The sequence below is a fragment of the Phyllostomus hastatus genome, unplaced genomic scaffold (assembly GCF_019186645.2).
Source record: "Phyllostomus hastatus isolate PE091 unplaced genomic scaffold, TTU_PhHast_1.1 phas_scaffold_11, whole genome shotgun sequence".
In the NCBI taxonomy this organism is placed as follows: Eukaryota; Metazoa; Chordata; class Mammalia; order Chiroptera; family Phyllostomidae; genus Phyllostomus; species Phyllostomus hastatus.
In genome coordinates, this window is record NW_025334005.1 from 6402768 (window position 1) to 6420322 (window position 17555).

At 63.4% G+C, this 17555-nt stretch overlaps 1 protein-coding gene across 1 annotated transcript in view; it reads right to left on the bottom strand.

Moving 5' to 3' along the window:
* Window positions 1-15554, bottom strand: part of DAGLA (diacylglycerol lipase alpha) — a 59587-nt gene extending 44033 nt beyond the window's left edge. The window contains exon 1 of the mRNA XM_045855419.1: window positions 15426-15554. The gene's annotated coding sequence lies outside the window, so the exon portion shown is untranslated. The remainder of the gene's footprint in view (window positions 1-15425) is intronic.
* Between the last annotated feature and the right edge of the window lie 2001 nt (window positions 15555-17555).

Here is a 17555-nt window from a genome sequence, read left to right on the forward strand (position 1 = left end):
GCCAAGGTCTCTGGACTGTGGGGCAGGACGGCCGGGTGGGCAGGAAGGCTGAAAAGCTCAGTGGGGTCCTGCCCGCAGCCAGCAGGGGCCTCCCCAGCCCCCTTCCCCGTTCCCGGACCCCTCCCTGTGAGTCTCTCTCACCACCCAGACACCCTCCCAGGCGACTCCTGCCCCGGCTGAGGCACAGCCGGGCCGGGTGAGTCAGCCGGGGGAATCCCGGCACCGGCGCCCACCGCTGGGTGACAGTTCCGCTGACACCTACGGAGCAGGGCGCCCAACCCCTCCCTGCAGAGAGGGTTTGAGGAACACCCGGGCTCCCCCACCCCCATTTCCTGCTCCCTGAGGGGGGAGCCCACGGTGGGAGCAGGAGGAGCCGCAGGGAGGCTGCCGTCCGGGGCCTGCCTCTGTGGCCCCTCGCCCTTGTCAGTGGGGGGGGGAGGTGGGAGGGTGCTCACCCCGGCCCCCGCCCTGGCTCCTCGGTCTCCAGCCTCCCAGGGCCTCCGTCCCCCCGGGGTCTCCTGGCGTGGGCTGTGGAGACCCCACCTCGTTCCTGGGGGGCCCCTGGCCTCTGTCTCCTGCCGGGGACCCTCCCCCCCCCAACCCCACCACAGGCTGCCCTAGACCCCAGGGAGAGCCGGGTCCGGGTCCTCCCTGTGAGGGAAGAGGAGGGGCAGAGCAGAGCACCGGGCCAGGAGGGGCCGGCCTGAAAGGGGGACAGAAAGGACAGGCACAAAGGCAGCTCCCAGCAGGACATCCTGTCCCTGGAGAAACCCAGCCAGGCTCACACGAACCCGCCAGACCGGTTAGCGGCCACTTCATCGCTACGGGCCGGCTTCCTGAGGGTGCCCGCCGGGGGGAGGGGGCCTGCGGGATCCTGCCCGTGGCGGCTGCCAGCTGGTCTGTCTCCTGGGACGTTCTGTTGAATGCTCCCCCGTTCCTTACCCCATTCCCTCCAGCTTGACGCCTGCCCAGGCGGGGCCACCTCCTTGGAGCAGCAGGCCGGGAGAGCGAGGGGAGGGTGACTCTCAGAGCACGCCTCGCCCACTGCCTCGGGTGGGCTCCAAGGCCAGGGGGCCAGAGCAGACCGGGGTCTGGATGTGCCAGCCGAGTTCTCAGATGCCCCTCGGCAGGACCTCAAGGACACCCCCCTGGGCATGTCAACGTGAAGACGACAAGCCCCACCCTGGAGGAGCTCGCGGGACAGGACGACCAGGCCAGAGGGATCGGAGCTACGATGCTGGGGACCCCACAGCCAGGGACTCTGCTTGGCGGAGGGAGACCGCGAGGGCTTCCTGTCGGTGGAGGGGGAGTTTACCGCCGCACAAAAAGGAGGGAAAGCAAGGCTCACTCCCTCTTTTCTTCCTCTTCCTCCCACCCCCATTACAAAAGCTCCCCAGAACCCTGGGGGCAAATGCACCCTGTGCACGGGCCTGAGCCCAGCGGGTGGGCACAGAGGCTGGCCCCTCAGCTGCGCCCTCGAAGGGCTGTGCGAGGAGCACCCTCGTCACCTCCTCACCCCTGCCTCCGGGAAGCTGGTGAAGCTGGTTTCTGTGGGCCCCCTGGGCCCCGAAAAACACGCTCAGGAGCACCATTGGGCTGCTCCCCTGGCGTCACGGGTAGACACACGCTCGCTCGGTGTGACCTGGACAGGTATCCAGAGCCCCTCCAAGTTCAGAGCGCCCCGGCCCCCTGGCTTTGATGTTCCCCGCTCTGTGGGTCAGGCTAGGAAGCTGGTGGGGGAAGGGACAAGGAAGCCCGTCCGTGTCTTTGAAAGAAGACCGAGAAGATGTGACCCCGCAAATCCCATGGCGTTACTGAAACGGCTTGAAAGCAAACGGCTTGAATGGATTTTTCTCCCACCCTCCCTCCCCACCGAACCAACCACTCGCTGGCCGACGGCAGCTCAAAGGGCTGGAGCTCAGGGCTGCCGGGGCCTGATGGAAACGGGGCCTCGGCTGCAAAGCCAGGCAGGGGGCGCGGGGACAAAGGCAGCAGCGCCGGGCCGGCCGGAGAAGACCACAAGCAGACTCCTGACCCCAGGCAGCTCAAAGAGTGCAGGGGGAGGGGGCGGGGAGGCCAATGTCGGATCCAGGAGCATGGGTGCCCTGGAGCCCTCTGTTCTCCGTGGCTCACTTTCCATCCCCCGCAGCCCTGGCTGCTTTCCTCCTGCCCCTCCCTTCGCCCTCGCCTGGGAGGCCCTGCCCCAAGTGGCCGTTCCTTCCTTACACTCTCACTGGGCAGCTGGGACGGGCTGGGCAGGCAGGGTCTTCTTGGACAGCACGAGTAGCTCAGAAAACAGGCCGGGGGCGGGGGGCCGGGCGGAAAGGTCTGTGACTTCTCAGCGATCAGAGCTGGAAGGGCCCCGGGGAATCAGAGTCCAGGTCTCCCTGACTCCCTGAATCTCGGAGAGGAAGACCTCAAGCCCAGAGAGGTGCACCGACTTGCCCAAGGTCACACAGCTACGGGCCCCTGTCCTGTGCCTGGTGTGTCCTGCCCCTCGTGGCATGCCGAGCCCTAGTCACTCAACCTTTACTTCCCGAGCACGCCCTCTCCTCTGAGGCTGGACTCTGGGACTTGGGTTCAGGCGCCTGGGTGGTGCTGCAGACGCTTGCAAACTGGGGGGCTTCCGGTCCCTGGGCCCCCGCTCCCTGCTCCTGTCCTCTGTTGTTAAGTGGAGGAGGAGCCCTGGCCTTCACTGGGGGAGACTCAGAGCCGAGAGGGGGCACACAAGTGGGAGAGGCGGTGTGAAGGGCTGTGGCCCACAGGGCGAAAGCCGCCCCAGCGGGTGGACGGAGTGAGGAGCACTGTCCTCGGAGTCTGGGCCTGCACCGGCCCCCGTGACCCCAGGACCCTGGGCCAGACCTGCTCCCTATGCCTACTTTTTCCTTCTTGTTACAAAACATTCTCCTTAGAAACTTTTTTTTTTAAATTAGAGAGAACGGGAAACGCCCATGATCCCGCCAGGAAAATGATTAACTATTAACATCTGTCCCTTTTGTCTCTTTCCTCCGTCCAAATAGGCACCTACCGCCCTTTTCCACTGAGTTCGAGAAGGTAAACACTTCTCTTTGCGAAGCATTTTTTTCCAGCCCAGCCTTCCCTCGTCACTGCAGAGCACTCCGTGTGCACGGGTACAGGTGTTTATTCGACCAGTCCCCTGCTGGCGGCCACTTGGCCATGTCCCTCTTTGCACTGAGAACAACCTGGCAGCTGGGGGCACCCCAGGCAGGATCGCGCGGGAGCCTGGGGCTCCTGACACCCGCGCCCTCAAGTGCTCAGTCTACCCCCGACCAATGCCCCCTCCCAGAGGTGAAGCTTTATGCACAAGGTTTGGGGTGCGGAGGAGCGGGGGACGGGCCTGCCCCCAGCTCTCAGGCAGTGAGCGGCTCCCTGAGACTCTCACGCTGGAGTGGGTACGTGCAGATCCCCAGGCCCACCCAGAAAGTTTGGGTGGGTTGGTCCGAGGTAGGGCATGGGAACCCACATTCCGAGCGAGCCCCACCACGGCCAGCCCCAGGAGGTCCCGATGCTGGGGACACGCCCACCCGCTCTCAGAGAAAAAGCACTCAGGGCCGAGCCCCACCGGGCCTTTACCTGCCTGGGCAAGCAGGAGCTGGTCCAGCGGCAGATGCCTGGGCTCCACTCCCAGAGATTCTGCATTTCTGACCTGTTCTCAGGTGACACTGATGCCGCTGGCTCGTGGGCCACACCTGGGAGCGCTGAACAAAACCCATGTGGGTGCCGTGGATAGGTGTGGGCAGGTGCAGACAACAGCCAGGACTTAGTAAGCTCTTCCTAAGGCTCGAACCCCGTGCCCTGGCCACTGCAGGGGTGGTCTGCAAGCCCCGTCGCTAGGAGCTGCCCTGGGGCCCCCTCCAGCCTGAGCCGGAACCTGCGCTGGCCAGCCAGCCCCCGGGCGATCTGCGTCGCCATGAAGAAGTGTCCTACCACTACGCCGAGTCCCTAACACGCGCCACCCCGTGTCACCCTCCTGGCCCTCCTCAGCGGCAGCTCAGGGGTCCCTCCGATAACGCAGGTGGAGCCCGCAGCTGAGAGGCCGGATCACTTGGTCACGGCCTCACGAGTGCCAGCAGCAGGAGCCGCCCCGGGAAGCCAGCGGGTCCAGCTCAGCCCCACGCCGCAACACCCCCGCGGTCTCTGATTCGCCCCCTGAAACCACTGCCCCAGGGGGGCTCTGAGGCTGCACTCCGCAGGTGTGGTGAGACCTCAGAGACAGCCAGCCGGGCCAACGGCTCCGATGCCCCCCCTGGAAAACGGGCGAACCCGGGGCCTGCCCTGCTGGCTGTGCTCACGCCCCCTTGACGCTTCCCTCCCGGCCCACCCGTCTGTGGCCGAGCCAGAGCAGGGGGCCTGCGTGGGGGTCCCGCCTCCAAAGCCCGCAGGCTCTGCAGACAATGCAGCGGGGCAGGGCGGCGGGGGGAACTAGGGCAGAGGAGCCAGGAGTTCAGTTGGGTCTGAGGACATTCTTTCCTCACAGCCGGACCCGGCTAATACGCGCCTTCCGCAAGGAAGCGGAGAATAGCTGCGCCCAGCCAGGCCGGCCCCTTTCAACTCCCCGCCGCTGCCGTTTGCAATTACAACTTCAGAGGGCTCCTGTAATTTATACATCCCAGGATGCACTGCTCCGGCGGCTTTATGATGGGAGTTCATTACCCCGTGATGCTTAAACTTTTATAAAGTACCGAGCAGATGGTGGGCTGGATGCCCGGCTTAGTTACCACTGCCGGAAGCCAGCTGAATGGGTTCACCTGGGGAAGGGAGGGAGGGGGCCAGGCTCTCTAAAGGGGCCGAGAAACGGAGAAGGCGGCTCCGGAGACCAGGGGGCCTCCATTAGCCGTTTATTAAGCTGTACGGTAGAGCGAGCTGGCAGCAAAGGCTGCGATCCACAGCAGCCCGACATGACTGGCAGGGGGGCGTGCAGGGCGAGAGGAACCTGCCGGTGTGTGGCTGAAAGCAGCCTGCCAAGGCCAGTGAGGGGCCGGGTCTGAGGAGGTGGCCGCGAGCCAGAGACAGGTTTTACGTGGGGGATGACAGACTTCCTGGGGGGCGGGGGAAGCTGGCCCCCTCAGCAATAGGGTGGCCAAAGGGGCCTTCCTTTGTAGGAACCTGTTCTCGCTGCGGCTCGCAGGGTATGCAAACCTGATGCAAGGTGAGGGGACGGGAAGGAATGCCCACCCCAAGAGCAGGGGCCAGCCAGAAGGGGGCCTGAGTGCCCAGCCTGCCGGCTGCAAATATAGGACCTGCGGCAGGTTCCTGCAGGTCTCCAGGGAAGCGGAGGTCCTGGCCTGTCCTCTGCTGTAAAACCCCAGTGCCTCCCTCCAGGGGTGGGCGGCAGGCACCACCCACCGGAGCTCAAAGCCTGGAGCCGGGGGAGTGCCCAGTGAACGAGAACTCTCACTGTTCTTTGCATCACTGAGTTACTACCTGTAAAGCACTCAGAAGGAGCAGCGTACAGAGAGGAATGCTAGGAAGTGTCTGCTATTGTTGCTGTTGCTACATTGTAAATTGTCCGCTACATGTCAGTCACTAACTGGGAACTACCCGAGGACCAGGTGGTAACTTTTCTCTCATTACTCAGGCCCAGGCAGGAAGCTTAGAGCAGGCCCAGCGGGTCTTGACAAGCTCCCCGAGAGCGAGCGCCCTGGAGATTACAAGTAGCAAGACTACTCTCCGCTCTGCAGTCTGGCCCCAGGCCCAAGGAAGGTGTCGGAGGAAGACCAAGTTCTTTTCAAAGGTATGAAACCAAAACAGCCTCTTGAGAAAAATTCCTTGACTTCCCCGAAGGAAAGAGGCTCCAGATGTGGCTGTTTTTCCTGGCTCTGGGACACGGGAGTTGATTCTGGCCTTCTCCTTCCGCGTGTCCTCGGAACCGAGGGGGAGGGGGGGTGGCTGGGGCCTCGGGCCTCAGCTGGGGCTCTGTGCCCCCCACAGGCCGGGCTCCCCATGGGAAGCTCTGGCTGGCCGCCTCCTGCCGTCACCAGAGAGGCTGCCCCTGACTGGACAGGGCCAGAGACGACATCGCTGGACTCTGGATTTGTCACCGTGGTTACAGTTCCTGCCTGTGAGGGCGAGTCCCGACCCCCTTCTGGCGATGCACCGTCTGACCCACTGGCCATCGTCCCATGGCGGAGAGGAGCTGGAGGGGCCGTGGGGCTGTCACTGGCCCATCAGGGTCAGAGAGTCTCCGAGGAGAGACCCTGGCTTCCCTCCAAGGCCTCAGGGGAGGAAAAGGTGGACAAAGAAGAGACGGCCGAAAGGAAGAGGTGCCTGCCGGGAGGAAGCTGCTACAGGGAAGGAACCAGGAGGAGCTGGGGGCGAGGGGCGGCCTAAGAGGGAGCTGGGCGGGTCGGAAGTGGGTGAGATGCCCGAGGGACAGTGGGACGCTGCCAGCTCTGCGAAGAGGCCCAGAAGCCGGGGGGGCGGGAGGGGGGGAGAAGGAAGCCCGGGACCAGCCTGCCCCCTCCCAGGAGCGACGCTGGGGCCGCCCGGCTGCAGAGTAGACGCAGCCTCGGGAGACGGAGGGTTCTCTCGGCTTGGCACCGGCCTGGGCTGCCAGGCGGGAGTCGAGAGAAGCAATCCTGACCGTTCATAACAGCAGGTAATATTTACTGAGAACACGAGAGGTTCCTGGCCCTGCAGGAACTTCCGAGGTGGCATCTCCCTTGATGCCCAAGGCAGCTCAGTGGCCATGTTCCATTAGGCCCCCCACTTTAGAGCTGAGGAAACTGAGAGGTTAAGGGGCTTGCCCAAGTAGTAGTGGACTTCACTGACACTCCGCCTTTTTGCTACGGCCCATGTCTGCAGGCCTGTGCTAAGCTGAATTTAAAGAGAGAGAGAGAGGGAGAGGGAGGGTCTGAATCAGAAGTGGACGATCACAGGACCGTGAGAGCGGCGTGGTCTCGCAGACAGGCAGTCCGGCGCTGACTGCGGCCAGCACCAGTGGGGATGGCTGGGCCCCGCAGCTGAGACGGGAAAGGCCACGAGGGTCCCCTCGGCCGAGGGCCGCCTGGAGCCTGGACACTGCAGCAGGACGGCTGGCTGTCCCAGGACAGTGTCGGAGCCTGACGAAGTGGGGGCCGGGGAGAGGGCGTGCCGGGGGAGCCTGACGTCATCCCCGCCTGCCTGCGGAGGGCGGGGACTTGGGAAGTGAAACAGAACGTCACCTAAGACAGCCCGGCCACAGATTTCCAACAGCGATGCCAGGCGGGCCTCGGCCCCATCCGCAGCCGGAGGCCTCTGCCCTCTCCTGCAGGGCCAGGGGCGGTGGGGGCGGGGTGGGCTCCCCAGGCCCTGCCTGGCCCAGAAACCTGCTGCTGGGAGCGAAGCTGATGAGAAAGCAGAGGCTTCCTAGCCGACGCCCTGGGAACCCTGCCACCGAGAGGCTGACAGTAGTCTCCCCTCTTTCCGGAAAAACAGACACCGCGCTCACCTCTTCCCCAGGCTTTCCGTGTATTTTGAGGGGTGAGGGGAGGTCCTGGCAGCTGCTTGGTGAGCTGTCTTTCCTCACCAGACCCAGCCTGAGCCGACCTAGTTAGGCTGCCCAGGTGTGTTTGGATGCGGGGGAGGCCCACAACCCCAAGCAGGGCCCTTGCACCTCCACAGCCCCCCCCCAGCCCCGCCCCCCGCAGGGTCCCGGAGTGGGAGGGGCTGCCTCCAAGGACCCCCGGCACGGGTCAGCCAATCAGGACGCCAGACTGGGGCCTGGCACTCACTCGAGGGGGCAGCTCTTGGTGCAACGGGGTCCTCAAGCAAGTCCTTGCCACTGGCCTGTCCGGGCGGACTGGGGGCGTGCGGTGCAGGTGCTCCGGCCTGGGTGCAGGTGCCTGGTCTTTACATGCCGGCTCTCGGCTCACTCACACGCAGGCCACTCTAACCCTCGGTGGGCACAGTGTCCTCCCACCCAGCACCACCTTTGAGCAGGGGGACAGTGAAGGGCGGAGGGTAAGCATCGCGGCTGCTCTCACGCGGACAGGGCGCCCGAGGCTCAGAAAGGCCGAGCGACTCATCCCAAGTTGTTCAGCACAGCCCGGACGGGGCAGAACCCAAGCCCAGCACCCTCACGCGCCTTGCTGTCTCCCCAGGGCCGCGATCCTGTGTGAGTGGGTGGGCCCGGTCCCCCCAAGCACGGGAAGGGGCCCGGCGCAGACCGGCCCTTCAGGCCAGACAGGTGGGATGGGACGAGCCGGGGGATGCATACACAGATGTCTGATGAGCGGCGCACAGGCCCCAGGAGATGGGGAGAAAAGGGAGGAGCCACGGGCACCCTGTGACCTCGGGGCTGCCCAGCTCTGGGCTCTGGGTCCTGGCCCTGGCGCCTACCGGCTGAGCGCCTAGCACAGGCTTCCGGACCTCGTCTGTAAAAGGAGCTGCTGCCTCCGGCCTCTCGGCGGGGCTGGGAGGGTTCAGAGAGCTGGTCTGGCTATGGGGGTTCCATGTGCTGACGTGTGAAGAGTGCCTGGCGGGGCACCTGGCACCCGTGCTCGGTCCGTGCTGCTTTGCCGTCGCCATTCATCCTCCGGGAGGACAGGGGTGAGCGAGGGCAGTGAGCCACCAACACGCAACAACACGCACACTCTCCGGGCGCCAGTGCTACAGCCCCTGGTCCCGGGAGACAGGATGGCCCTGGAGTTCAGTGCCCCGAGAAGAACGGTGTCACGGGAGCCGAGGGCGGCGTGGGGCCTGAAGGACAGGTAGGGCTTGGAGTGGAGAGGAGAGCGAAGGCTGCGGGTTTGAACCCCGGCTCCCCACTGACTCGCTATGTCCTTGGGCAGGTAAACGCCGCCTCTCTAACCCTCCTGGAGGGCAGGGGTTGGGGGGATAGGGGAATGCACGGGGGCCTTTTTGCAAAGGAGTAAATGAGGTCCTCTGTACACTGTGCTGGGTTGAGTTCCTCCACGTTCACACCATGTAAACTATTGTTATCGCTGCTGCTATTCTGTGGCTGAGCAAAGCCCCCTGGAGACAGACACACTGGGGCCTGCCCAGGTCCCCGGGGCCTGAAAGGGTCTGACAACAGCCAAGGGCAGGGCTCTGTCCTGGGGGGGTTGGGGGTGGAGATGCAGCCGCCCCAAAGCGCTTACTCCACCCTGCGGCCTGCCCAGTGGGGAGCAGCCAGCCCCGGGCTGGGAGGTGCAGGGTGGATTATATGTAATGAAGGGACATCAATAATAAATTAGCCTCAAGTAAGTCCGGGAACATCAATCAAATTAATTAAATGGCTCCAGGAGAGGCAACAGCAAGGGCCCTCTTTGGGATGAATGCCTCACCTTACACAGCTGGAACCCACCCTCCCCCACCCTCCCCCACCCTCCCCCACCGCGCATCCCCAGGTGTCGGAATCTGCTCCCGGAGCACAGGTGGAAGCAAGCCCTGCTCTCCCACCCACCCCACCCTGCAGCTCGGAGAACTCGCAACCGCTGAAAGGGCTTTGGTGAAACCTCCCAGAATAGTAACCTCCTGGGCTGCACTCAGGCAGGGGAAATGCCAAGGGGTGACTCGGTGCGGAGCCGATGGCCCGTCTGGAAGTGCTGAGTGCCCCAGCGGGTCCTCGGGGATGAGAACAGCCTCACGGGCGGCCCACTCGGCCCCCCCGGGGACCCCAGAGAGTGATCTCCGCTCACCCTCCTAGCCTGGGGCACGCTGGAGTCAAGCGGCTGGAAGGCCGGTGTGGGAAACACTTCCCAGGTGGGACTCCGAGGCCCTGCTCTCTCTCCAGGCCCTGCCCCACGCCCACCCCTTGCCGAACAGACAGGCAGCTCTCACAGCGGCCACCTCGCCCCGGTCATCGGTCGAGTCGGTCTCTCTCCTGCCCTCCCCAGGGGGGCTTCTGCTCAGCTTTGAGCCCTCCTCACCTGGCACCTGCCCTAGCCACCAGCTGGCCTACCCGTCCCGTCCCCCAGGACCTCTTGGCACCTGCCGCTGAACACCTCTCCCTGGGGGGCGCCAGCCCCCACCACCTTGCCCAGAACACTGCAGCGACTCCGTGTTGTCCACAGACCGGACCCGGCCGGCGGCCGTGGCTCCTGGGGACCCGGCTCCAGCGCCCGCTTGCGAGCTTAGCTTCCGTCACTTCCGTTCCGTGCACCTGGCATTCAATCCCAACCACCGACGGTCAGACCCTCGCTCCCCCAGACACATCCCGCCACGGCTGCCGCTTGCTCTGCGGCCCCCGGACGGCCCGGCACGGGGGCCATCACCGTCCTGGGCTCCCCTGGCCACCTTCACTCGCGCCACTGGACCTCCGGCGGCTCTTCCTCTTGCAAGGGCGGCCCAGGCCTGCATGTCCCCATGTATCTTCTCGACAGACTGTGGACGCCCCGAGGGCAGGCTCTGCACCTTCTGTTCTGGAAAGGTGGAGTCTGTTGCCCTCGCTGCTGCCAACCCTCAGCAGGCGTTGCCGAAACGACTATGCGTTCCCCGGGGGCAAAGACTGACTCTGTGTACAGCTCTGTGGACAGACAGGCAACACTGTGTCCACGCCAAGGGAGGGTGGAGTTAACGTCTCCAAGTCGAGAGCAGGGACGGGACCTGCTACGTCGTCCTTGCTAATGTCTGCAGATCGTGACGCTGGGGGCTGTTCTGAGGACCAGACGGCGACCGCGGGAGCAAAAACACTGGCGCGGGGCGCGGGCTCCCGTCAGGCTCTCTCCACTCCCCGGGGCATTGTGAGGTCATGGTACTCGTAGGGCCGCCCCCTGACCTTGACAGGAGGCTTTCCCGCCCCTGCCTTACCCTTGAGGACACCGAGGTGCAGGAAGGCACTAGGATTCAGATTGGGGTCTGACTCCATAGTCCCAGCTGGGGGTGCCCAGGGGCTATCACGATATCTTCTGTTGGCCAGGGGGGCCTGGTCCCCGCCCGGTTCCAGGTGGGCCTGGGCAGGAGCACGGAAGCAGGCACGTGTGAGCGGGTGTGGGTGTGTGAGAGCCACGCCCCCAGCCTGGGCTCCCGTGGAATACTGAGAAAGCAGAAGGGCTCCTCTGGTAAGAACCACAACGAGCCCCGTCTGGCATAGCTCAGTGGATTGAGCGCGGGCTGCGAACCAAAGTGTCGCAGGTTCGATCCCCAGTCAGGGCACATGCCTAGGTTGCAGGCCACGGCCCCCAGCAACCACACATTGATGTTTCTCTCTCTCTCCCTCTCTCTCTCTCTCTCCCTCCCTCCCTCTCTAAAAAATAAATAAATAAAAACTTTTAAAAAAAATCACAACGAACAGGAGAGGTTACACCAGCCCCTGCCCCCAGCTGGAGGTCGGCCTCCCACCTGCTCCCACTGCTCTCGCCCGGCTCTCGGAGGCCGGCGACGCCCCGCTCCGCACACCCACCGACGCCAGGCCAGCCAGACACAGAAGCCCACGGGTCCCCACCCCGCCAGGCGCTCCACACCCCCTCGGCCCTCACTTCCCACAGAAGCACTTACGGCTCCTTAAGGGCACACGCGGCGGCTTCACACACGTGCGGTCCCTGGGCAGCCCTGTGGCGGTGGCGGCCCCACCCCCACTCAGCCCACCTCGGTCTTGCCAGGACTCGGGCATTCCTGCCGGAGACCCTCACCTGCGGCCACACGGCTCCCCTCCGCCTCGGCTTCCCGGACCCCCTTCCTCAGCAGCCCACAGGCCCCCCCAGGGCAGGCCATGTCCCCGGTCTTCCTGGCCCACACACACACCCCCCTGCCCTGCCCAGCCCAAGCTGGCATCCCAGAGGAAAGAGAAGAAAATCAAGATAAACAGCCTTCAGCCCTGACCGCTGGGGAGGGAACCACTTCCTGCCGTGTCCTGGGGCTGGCGGTTCTAAAAGATTTATCTCCCTCTGACCACACGCTCATTGACATTTCCCCTGGCACTACTTGCCCAGCCCACTGGAGTGTAATGCAAAGCTATTCCAGTAAGAAATTGAACTCAGGTGGGGCGCTGGGCCAACAGGTGATTAAGCCCTGAGGTCCCCCCGGGTCCCAGGAAGAGCAGCGGGGGGCAGGAGAGGCTTCCGCGGACAGGCTGTGCCTGCAGCCGTGGCGGGCAGGTCTGGTGCTCTCGGCTCCGGTCCAGAAGCCTCTGTCCAGAGATGCCTGGTTCCCGGCACCCCCAAGGCAGAGCAGCCAGACACCATGATTTATGAGCCGAGAAAGGAAAGGTTGCCAGGAGCTGAGTTAAACAACTTTTGGGGAAGCATGGACAAAGGCATGGGAATAGGACTGGGGACCAGCGTTTAAAAAAAATCTCAGCTCGAGAGCGGCTCACCCCCGATTGCCCAGTGCCCTGGTACTCGCCCCGACCCCGGCTGAAACCTGCTCCAGAGCAGTGGCTGTGCACCACGACAAGGGGCAGTGGCCCGGCCGGGCTCCCTACTGCCTCTGACCCCGAGGACTCAGAAGAAAGCCCTCTTTTGGGGACCAGAGGCCAACTTCTTCTCTCTGAGCTGCCCCAGCCGCCACCCAGCTCTGCTGTGCGGAGTCCCGGCAGCCCAAGCCAATGGCAAGGGGCGGCTGCAAAGGGCTCCTGGAGCCTAAAACCATAAGGCTGAGCCACAGATCAGAGCAAACAGGCGGAGGTGTGGAGGGCGAGCCCGGGGGGGCCATGAATGATGAATATTCACAACAGGGACGCCTGAAGCTTCCTCTTAATGGCCTTGCACTTAGGAGAGCTTTCCAAGCAGGGGCTGAAGGGCTGGCAACTGCTGGGGAGGCAGAGAAAGACACTGCAGGGAGCGTTCAGGCCAGGCCTCCAAAGCCCCTCTGCAAACTGGGACCCAGTGGCCAAGGGAGCACTTGCAACGCCAGACAGTGTCCAGGCGGCAACCACTGGCCAGGGTGAGCCCCACAGCGCGGAAAAGTCAGCCTGGCTGGGCCACGTCTCCCCTCCACCCACGGGGCTTGACACTGAAGCCTGGACCCAGGGCAAGAATCTTCTGCCCTGGGAGCAAGCTCTCGGAATGGTTGCTGGCTAAGGCAGGCACTCCCATGGAATGCTCAGGAAGAGGCTGATAGAAACAGGCCTTCCAGGGCCAAGGCTCCTGGCTGTGAGGGTCTGTAATTCAGCTCTGCAGACTGTTGTCAGGAACTAGGCCCCTGGTGGCGAAAGGCACAGCAATGCGTAGCCACCCTCACCTCCCGGACCTGGGAAAGCCCTTCAGATGGAAGTGGGCGCTCGTCCGGAGAGATGCCCCGGGGAACGCATGCCACACCTGTGCACCCTCGTGGGCCCCTCGGAGGGTGTCCATCGCTCTTTCTCCTTGCCCATGGGTCTGAGGGTGTCCCTCCTGGTCCCCGGCCCCCTGCCATCCAGCCTCAGCCTCCCTCGCAGGACCACAGGGCCCGGAATCTACCTGGTGGCTCTGACCCACTTTGCTTCCCTCAGGCCAGAGCCTCAAAAACGCTGATGCGACTGCTCCCCACCCCCACCCTCCGAATCCAGAGTCAGAGGAAATTCTCGAGAGAAAACACATGTTTCCCAGTCTCCCTCCCACACAGGTACCCCAGATCTGTCAGCCACAGATGCCTCCCAGCCCCGCGTGGACCTTCGGAGGCACGTCTGCCGCTGAGCGACGGGCCCCCTCGGGCTCAGGCCGCTCCTGCAGGGCTCCACGGGCGCTGCAGCCATGCTCGGGACCCAGAAGCTGATTCCCGTGGTCAGCAGACCCCCACTCTGGCCCCCCAGAGCCCTCACACTCGGGGCCTCTCGTTCTCCATGACGGGCCCTCAACCTTCCTGCCGTCTCCCTTCCCAGTCACAGGCTACACCCCCCTTCCCACCGCCTGTCATCGCCCTGGGCTCTTCACCTGCTGGGAGTCCCTGAACTTTCTACAGCCTTTCACTGCATGCAAAGGGTTTCCCCACGCGCCGTGCCCTGTCACCCTGTCCGACCACCTTGTGACATGACTCTGAGAGGTCAAGTCACCTGCTCAAGGTCACACAGCAGAGACTGGGTTCCAGTTTCCTGGCTCCAGATGTCCTGGGCGATGCTCCGGCTTTAAGGAGCCACAGCAGCACCTCCAAGCACCCACCTTGGCAAATGAGTTGCCACCTGGCACCCTAGTCCCCCGTACCCTCCACACCATCTTTCTAGATTCCTGCAGAACTCCCCCAGGCTCGGCACAAGCCCACCCCACCTATTCTTCTACTCCAATTCCACTTCCCCCAGAGACCCACAGAGACGGGAAGGTTCCCTCCACATCCTAAGACTTTTCGGGGGTGGGGGTTCTGTAAATTGCCCTTCTGTGAAGTACAACAGGATGTGACACTGAGTGAGACCCTCCCCTTAAGCCTCCCAAAGGCCTGGTGGGAACAGACACAGGCCTAGCCCACCCCCAGGGGCCACCCACTCACCCTTCAAGCCCTGCCCAGATGATCTGGACCCAGAGGCTTCCGAGCATCAGAGAAGGGAGGCAGCTCCCAGACACCCTGGGAGAACCATCCACCGAGAAGAAGGCTGGGCCTGCAGCTCCAGAGAGATGCAGGGCCACACCTCTCCGAGCCCACCGACACAGGTCCCCACTCAGCCCGGCACGCTCCTCATGACACACGTTCATGGAGAGTGCTCCATGCTGAGAGCGATCCGCCGCCCGTCCCCTAAGCTGGATCCAAATTCATGCGCCCAGGTCAATGCCAGTGCCTGGTCAGATCTCTGTCTGGGCCACTGTGGGGGGTCCTCGAGGTAGAAGCATCTCCCGGTGTCTCTCTTTTACGTCCATTATAAAGGACACCAAGCTTCCCCAGCCCTGTGTACCCAGCAGGCATTAAAGGGCCTGGTGACAGAAGCAGTGCCCCTCATCATCGCCAGAGGGGGAGGGTGGGCACAGACCCTTCCCGTCCACCTGGGCCTGAGCGCCACGGGATCTCCCCTCACAGGGTCAGGCAGCCCCCCCGCACCACACTGTGCCACGGCCACCTCTCCCAGTTGCCAGGAACATCTGTCATGCTGAGGACACCAATTCTTCAGGCCCCGGGTGTCATCCCTCCAGACCATGTCAAGGCCAGAACAATCCAACACCCTAGCAATGGCAGCACTTCCTCACACCTCTGCCAGGGGCACCCCCGTACACCCAGGAGCTGGCCACCACCAGCCTGAAACCGGTCCCAGTGCGGTGCTCACCACCTGCCTGCACAGAGGTCTGTCTGCACCCGCCCCACACCTGGGCAGCCACCACCACACCAGGGTGGCGGGGAGTCTTCTGACAGCCGCGCCAGAAAAACCACGCTGCTGTGCCAGACCCGCACTGCCCACGCCTGTGCCACGGGTGTCACCATCCCCACGCCGGTGCAAGGGGCTCATGGAGCTCACACCTGCCATGGGCGCGCGTGGCAGCCGCACCTCCGCCCGTGGACCCGTCGGGGCCGGTCACTGCGCGCCCCGGACACTGTCCTGCCGGCCGCGCCCCTCGCACCGCGCCCGAGCCCCGGATCCCCCTTACCTCCCGCCCTCCGCAGGGCTCGGCCGGCCCCCGCCACCGCCGCGACTGCCACCTCCATCCTGGGCTCCCCAAGGCCCCGATTCACTAACGCCGCTTCCGCAGGGCGCCGGCGCCGGCGCGAAGGCCGCCTCCGCCCCCCGGGGGACGCCGCGTCCTTTACGTAAACCCCACTCCGCAGCCAGCGGTGACCATGGCGACGACCGTGGGGCGGCAGCGCCCCCTTGTGCCAAGGAGGGGAGCGGCGCCGAGGCCAGAGCAATCAGAGCCTTTCGCCTGCGCGGGCCCCGCGCGTGGGGGCGGTGGGCGCCTGGCTTAGACCGCGGCCGGGGCTCCGTGGGCGGCCGGGGAGGGGCAGGACTGGCTGCGCTGCCTCCGGGGAAGGGAGCCGCCTCGGTTCCCCTCCTTCAGGCCCCGCGTGACCGGGCTTAGCGTGGGAGAGGCAAAAAAGCAAGTAGGATCACTGGAGGACTGGTTCATTTGGAGGGGGAGGAAAGCGAGGGATGGATTCCACCTCCCGAGGTTCCTGAGAGCTCCTTGAGGGGCTGGAGCACTTCATCTGTGCCCTTCCCCCACCCCCACCCCCTCCAGCCCCGCATCACGTCTGGCATCCAAAAGGGCACTGGGTCAACTTTGAATTCCTGGTCAATGAAGGAAGTCAGCCCCTCCTATTCCTCTTCACGCACGCCCATTCATTCAAGCAGTAAGTCACTTAACACACCTTCCCTGAGCACTGCTCCTGAGCAGGGAGTGCGGTCCCCATGAGGGTTGCACGTCCCTGGGGGAGTGGATGGGCGCAGAGACAGGCAGGGCCCAGGCCCCGCCCTCAAGAAGCTCAGTCTACCAGCCACCAGACCATCTCAATACACAGCGTGCGCCTGGGGTGTGGGAGCTGACAGAGCTTTCAGAAGGGGCACTTAATCATCTGACGGATGACCCAGCTACGTCTCCGAGGTGGAGTAGAAATTCATCAGAGGCGAAACGGGGAATAGTGTGTTTCCAAAGGCGAACAGCCTCTAAAATGTCCTTTGGGCCCTATTCGCATCCCAAGAAAACAGGGTGGTGGGCAGCAGTTGGGTGCAAATAGGAGCCACGGTGGAGCCTGCGCAGCTGCGTGTAGGAGGGATTGGGGCGGAGCCTCAGCCTGAAGGTTACCTGGACCCTGGTGTTTCAAGTGGGACTCTGAGTCTGGGGCAGCCTTCCCCTCTGTTGAAGCAGGTAGGAGCTACTTCTGGAAGGAGTTCTGTATCCCCTGTGATTGTTTTGATGTCAAACTGCAGCCTACATAAAAAAAGAAAGAAAAGAAAGAAAGAAAATGGGGGTGAGGGGCGAGAGAAATGCTGGGCGGGACACCTCAGGGGATCCAAGGAAGACAGGAGCCCTCCCAGCATGAGGCCTGCAGGGGTCAGGGGAGGCTGTAAGCACTGACTGCAGCATCAGCAGTTTGAGGACCTTCTTCCTCTAGCATTGCAAATAATCAGAATCAAAACTGCCAAACCGCCCTGGCTGGTGTAGCTCAGTGGATTGAGCGCAGGCTTCGAACCAAAGCATCGCAGGTTTGATTCCCAGTCAGGGCACATGCCTGGGTTGCAGGCCATGGCCCCCCAGTGTGGGAGTGCCCTAGAGGCAACCACACATTGATGTTCCACTCCCCCTTTTTCTCCCTCCCTTCCCTCTCTAAAAATAAATAATTAAACTCTTTTTTAAAACTGCAGAATCTCCAGATAATATTTAAAAAAAAAAACAACCTGCCAAACCGAATGTCCCTTGGTTCAAAGTTCTAGATTCCCAGAAGAAAAAAATCTGAACAGTCCAGCTTGGGCTATGGTCAGTCAGCTGAGGCCAGAGGACGAGGTGCCCTGGGAGGCGATCATGTCAGCCCAATCCTCCGTGAGTGAGGGGAGTCCTCAGACAAGGAGGAATCAGGACCCGGACCGCCCGTCCAAAGACTGTCCACTACAGTCCACGCCCCCACCCTTGGCGGCCAATTCACACAGGTGCATACACACATCCATTCAATCAAAGTCATCCTCCCCAAACAAGTCCCAACAGCCCCTGTTCAGCCACCTCCAGACTTGATGTCGCATTCAAGATCCAAGTCTGAGATCGTTGAGGTGATGTTCCTGTCTCTTC